Here is a 6,000-nt window from a genome sequence, read left to right as displayed (position 1 = left end):
CGGGGACAGACGGACACGCGCTGCTGGCCCGGACCGGAGGACAGAGAAGCGGGTGAGGCCAGGGCTGCGCTGACGGGCTTCGCGCACGGAGCGGTGCGGGCTGTGAGGACAAGAGGGGTCAGGGACAACCTCGGGGCTTTGAGACGGAGCCGCCAGAAGGACAGCGCGGTCATTTCCCGAGACCGGGAGGCGCTGGGGGGCGCGGTCAGGGCGGCGATGCGAGTCAGGAGTCTGGTTCCGGACGTGCTCTGCTGCGAGGCCTCGCGGAGCCGCGGCCGCGGCGTGTCCACACCTGCGCTTCGGGGCTTGGGCGGCGACGTGCGTCGGGCAGCACGGAGCCTCCTGGCCCGAGACCACCGACCACACAGGGGGGCGGGCGGCGCTCCGCCTGGGGCTCGGGCCTGCGTGTCCCCGTCCGTCCGCAGCTCACCAGGGGCTGCGCCTGGAGCCCCTGCGGCCCCTTGCACCGCCCCCTGCGCCGCCCCGCCGGGGTCCCCCCACCCAAGCCGCGGGCTCGGGGCCCAGGCGGGGCCGGGGACCCCCACACCTCCTCCCCACGGTTCTCTGCGCGGGGTCATCACACTGCGGGTCAGGGTTTCCCAGAAAACAGGAACAAACCCCAAACCCGGTTACCCATTAACCCAGGCCTGAGCGAGGGCCGCGTGGACGGGCCTCGTTTTCTCAGCCCAGCTGGTTACAGTTGGTCCCGGGAAGGCACGTGGGTTCCTGCTCTTGTGCCAATAAAGTGTCCTAACAAGTGGGGAGGGTGCAGTCATCTATCAGTCATGTTTCCAGTAATCAGTAAAGGGCAGGAGAAAGGAAAAGCTGCTCTTTAAATTCCTGTGACACGGATCCCACATTTAGGGAAGTTGAGGACTGGCGTGGGGGTGGCATAGATGGCTGAAGCGGTGATACGAGTAGCTTGTGTGGAGCCCATTCATTTATTCAGCAAGTAATTTTTGCATGCCTACTATGTGCCAATGACCGTGCTAAGTACAAGGGATAAAAATGTGGGGACAAGCAGACTCTGCAAAGCTGCGGTGACAAACTCCCGCAGACTGGGGGGCTTAAACAGAAACGTATTTTCTCACAGTTCGGCTGGGACATGTAAGATTAAGGTGCCAGCCAGTCCAGTTCCTAGTGAGGGTGCTCTTCTTGGCTTGTAGACAGCCACCTTCTCCCTGTGTCCTTCCATGGCCTTTCCTCTGTGTGTGCACTTGGGGTAGAGGAAGGGGGAGAAAGATTAAGAGAGAGGGAGGGAGGGAAGGAGAGCTCTTCCTCTTCTAAGGCCATCAGTCCTATTAGATTTGCACCCCATCCTTATGACTTCATTTAATCTTTTTTTTTTTTTTTTAGAGAGAGGGAGGGTGCACTCAACCATGTGGTGGGGGGTAGGGGCAGAGGGAAAAGAGAGAATCCTAAGCGGGTTCCACACCCAGTACGAAGCTTGGAGCCAATGCAGGGCTCAGACTCAACAACCCTGAGATCATGACCTGAGCTGAAACCAAGAGTGGAACACTTGACCAACTGAGCCCCCCCAGGTGCGCCATGACTTCATTTAATCTTAATTACCTCCAAATACACTGGGGGTTAGGGTAACATGAATTTTGGTGCGGGCGGGGAGGACACAATTCTGTCCATAGTGCACGCCCTTGCGGAGATTATCAGCTCATGAAGATCAACGTTTCAGCAGTATAAACAGGTAAACAAAAATATAATTTTGAGTCCTACTGAAAAATAAACAGAGGGCTGTGACAGAGAACAGGAAGAGAGGGAGAACCTAATTCATACAGGATGATAAGTGCTCTCTGAGGATACGAGGTGTGCGTTTGGACCTGAAGTATAAGAAATAGCCTCTGTTCCAGGAAAAGAGACCCACAAGTGCAAAGGCCTTGAGGTAGGAAAGAGTTTGGTATGTTCGGAGAACTGAAATGACAGTTTTTACTTTTATTTTTTGTTTTTTAAAAGATTTTATTTATATACTTGACAGAGAGAGAGAAGAGAAAGCGAGTGCACAAGCAGGGGGAGTGGCAGGCAGAGGGAGAGGGAGAAGCAGGAGGGATCTGAATCCCTCCTCTGTAGGGAGCCTGATGCGGGGCTCGATCCCAGAACCCTGGGATCATGACCTGAGCAGAAGGCAGATGCTTAACCTACTGAGCCACCCAGGTGCCGCCAGTTTTTACTTTTAAAAGATCACTCTGGTTTCTTTGTGGTGAATAAACAATGTAGGGACAAGTGTGGAGGAAAGTAAACCAATTCCAGGCTATTCCATCATCCAGACAAGAGGATGGTGGTTGGAACTAGAACGGTAAAAGCAGAGAGGGCAAGAAGTTGATTGATCCAAATCTGAAGCTCAACTTGGTAGGATTTGTTGATTGACTAGAGTTTGGGGGTGTGAGAAGGAGGTGAAAAGCATGATTCTTGGGGGACGGGCCTGAGCCAGTAGGTGAAGAGCGGTGCCATGGGTTGATGTGTGGATGCATGCAGGTGGCCTCCCTCTGGAGGGGTTGATCAAGAGTTTCTAATTGGGACTTGTTGATTTGAGACGTCTATTAGCTCTCCAGCTGAAGAGCCTGCAGAAGGGGCCATGGTGAAGTCAGCAAGTTATAGGAAAGGTGTGCTATAGGAGTCAAATGAAGAAAGTGTCTCAAGGAGGAGCTTGTTCAACTGCATTGTTGAGGGGATTAAGAGGGACAATAACAGAATTACTATTGGATTCGGTAAGGGGGAAGACATTTGTACCCTGGATCGCCTTGCAGTAGGAGATGAACGCTCCTCCAAGTTCATGGGGGCAGAAGGATGGATCCAGTTAAGAACTCTTTCATAAACTTGGGCATAGAAAGACAATGGAATTTGCCCTTTTCCTTAACCAAACGCCAACAAAACGAACTCATGGGTTGTGACCATTAGTCAGAAAGAGGCCTATGAGGGGCGCCTGGGTGGCACAGCGGTTAAGCGCCTGCCTTCGGCTCAGGGCGTGATCCCGGCGTTATGGGATTGAGCCCCACATCAGGCTCCTCCGCTAGGAGCCTGCTTCTTCCTCTCCCACTCCCCCAGCTTGTGTTCCCTCTCTCGCTGGCTGTCTCTATCTCTGTCGAATAAATAAATAAAATCTTTAAAAAAAAAAAAAAGAAAGAGGCCTATGAGATCATCAAAATTCCATCAAACACATGTTAGTTAGCTGATAGGAGCTGCAAGACCAGCCCTTGATACAGTGACAGTACGGAGGGCTCTTGTCACAGTGGGAAGCTGAGCACAACCGCCATGTGCAGCTCACCAGATCTCACAGAGGAAAGCGTCTGGTCACCTGGAGCTTCAATAAATGAGCAGGGATGGCTATTAGTCAGGGTAGTGAGCGTTAGCTGCTGTAACACACAGCCCCTAACCGTAGAGGGCTTAGCAGCAAGTTATTTGTCATTCATGTCACAGTCTGGGGCTGGGCGGTGAGGGCTTTACACTTTCCCTCAGAAACCCAGACTTCTTCCATCTTTGGGTTTTCCCTTCCTCTAGGTCTTTGAAGTCCTGTCCATTCAGCTGAGAGATGGAAAAGAGAAAGGATCATACAGGAAGTGTGTATGGGCCAGGCCTGGAAGCGACAGTGTCACTTCCACTCATATTCCATGGGCCAGAGCTCAGTCGCATGTCGACACGACAGCCCCGGCTGAGGTCCCCACGGACACAGCATCAAGCCCCCGAAGTGCGTGTGAAGATGGCTCCAGGCGACGTTAGCCCTCAGTCTCCGATTTTCCCCATTGAGGCCCCAGACACTGAGGAACAGAGAGAAGCCACCCACCCCCGCCCACTATGCCCTTAAGGAAACCAGCCTGCATAAACTCTAATCCCTTAATAAATGCCTTTTTCTAGATTGTTCATACCATTTCTGCTTATCTGTTCTAACCCTGACTCATGCAAACCATGAACTTCGGCCAAACAGACTTGCTGTTCTGAGTGACACGAGTGTCACAGAACTCGAGCACCTTCAGCTGTTAATAAAACTGGGGTACGTTTCGATCCAACATTTCTCTTACCAGCAATTATTCATTTATTTTTGAATATTCCTCCCTTAGATCTAGAAGATTTTTCTTTCTGATTTTTAAAAGAAACATTTAACCAAACGCCACTGTCTTTCTCTTGGACGTTCATCTCTAAATTGTTTCTGTAAGTTCTGGATCTTCCAAGAGAACGTTTAAAACCCTGCCCCCCTACTACTTATACAAGTATCATGCACCAGCAACGAAGCCGATGGAAAGGGTAAACTATTTAGAGCCCCTAACACGTGAGTAATTTGAGGATAAAGATAAACTGATGATTCCCCTAGAGCACAGAGCGCTTTATAAAGGACAGCAAGGCAGCGCGTGCTGCGTGCGGAGACGTGGGCGAAGCCGCCGAGAGGGCCAGGGGGTCTCTCAGACGTGGTTATTTTAGGAGGACGTTTATCAGTGTTCATGAGGGTGTCCAATGAACTAATGAATCTATAACTTATATTTTTACATAATTAACTTTACAATTTAACGAGGTCCCTGTGTACCTTTTGCCAACTAGTACGTTACTTGGCAACATTTCCTCAACCATCCCAGTCTGAACGGTGAGCATCAGCTCAGCCCCGCGCCTGCCGCCGTGGGGGGTGTGGGTGGGGCAGAACTGGGTTATTTACTTAGAAATCTCTCCCCATTTGCAAATTCTCCTTTCAGAATTCACATTACGGAAGTGTTTTGTTTGCTCTTTTTTAAACGGGAAGAGCATCTCTCTAATGCAGTCCAAGCCTGTGTGCTCGCCCTTTGCACATCTAACTTATTCCAGGGCTCCTTTCTTTCCCATCCAGCAGTCCTCAGCCAAGCACACCCACTACCCTGCTTTTACTTCTCCTTTGGCCTCAAGTCTTTCGGAACCCAAATTAAATACGATGGACAAGTCAGTAGTTCTCAAACTTTAGTGTAGATTCCCAGGAGTCACCCCAGAGTTTCCAGTTTTGAGACGGTATGATATTCTCCAGGTCACTTCGAGCTCAGCCCTTTCTTGCCTCTGGCTACCTCCCCGCCTTCCAGATCTGGAGAGAGATTCTCCAGCCCCATGTAACCAGGCTCTGTCTGCAAATAGGGGGTAAGTGAGGCTGCAGAGCCAGCCCAGATCATATGACCTGGCCCCAGATGGCCCTCTACTCTCAGCCAGAAACTAGAGCTTTCTCTAGGCGTGGGGAAGCAGCTTCCATTTGTTGACTCCCTGCCATGTGCCTGACACCGTGCTATGTATTTTTTCATGCATTGCCTCACTTAATGCTGATCACACATCCTGTGAGCCCAGGACCAGTATTAATCCTGCTTACACCACGTAATCAGTGAAGGGGAAGTCCCAGCAGGGAGTATAGGGCAGAGCTGGGATGGAATCAGACTTGTCCCGAGGCCTGCTCTTTCCCTTCCTACATGCTCACCCAAGAGCAGGAGCTAGAACTCAGATCTGGAATTGACTCCTGAATTCAGTCTAGCTAGCCATCGTCTACCAGGAAGAGGGAGTAAGTTTAGTGTTTCCCTCTCCATGGGTTGGCTACTATTGGGGTTCCCCTTCCCCAGCACCCTGAAGCACAGGCACCTACCACCGAGCACCCAGATGTCTCCAATATCCAGAATGGGTAGTTAGGCTCCCAGTCACCTTCCACGGTATTGGTGTGGGAGGCCATGGGAGCAGGTGTAGAGACCCTTGTCCCAAGTTGTATCTGTCACCCCTCTCCATCAGGCTGCTGGCGCTCTAGCCCAGGACCTAGCCTTCAACCACTCAGGCTCAGCCACCTCCACTTGCAGCCCCCTCCAACCTAGTCTCTCCCTAGAACCCTGAATAACCCTAAACAATGTGATTTGGGTGGCTCGCATAACCCACCACCAGCTACAAAACAGTCTGATGGCACTTAGGAAAAATCCCAACTCCTGGCTACAGTCTTCTCTCAGCGAACTCCCTTCTCTTTCAGCTACAGAGGTCTTCTCTGAGCTCATGCGACGAGCCACCCTT

General features: G+C 51.5%; 1 long non-coding RNA gene across 2 annotated transcripts; it reads left to right on the top strand.

Moving 5' to 3' along the window:
- Positions 1–1,362: 1,362 nt before the first annotated feature.
- Positions 1,363–3,876, top strand: LOC130542313 (uncharacterized). 2 transcript variants are annotated; one of them, XR_008956792.1, is made up of 2 exons: positions 1,363–1,541; positions 3,511–3,876. It is a non-coding gene; the product is annotated as an uncharacterized LOC130542313 (long non-coding RNA). The 2 variants fall into 2 exon arrangements; XR_008956793.1 differs by having other exon boundaries at positions 1,363–1,702.
- The last annotated feature ends 2,124 nt before the right edge of the window (positions 3,877–6,000 follow it).

Source organism: Ursus arctos, unplaced genomic scaffold (assembly GCF_023065955.2).
Source record: "Ursus arctos isolate Adak ecotype North America unplaced genomic scaffold, UrsArc2.0 scaffold_32, whole genome shotgun sequence".
NCBI lineage: Eukaryota > Metazoa > Chordata > Mammalia > Carnivora > Ursidae > Ursus > Ursus arctos.
The sequence above is the reverse complement of the archived record's forward strand: the minus strand, read 5'-3'. Positions and strand labels throughout refer to the sequence as shown.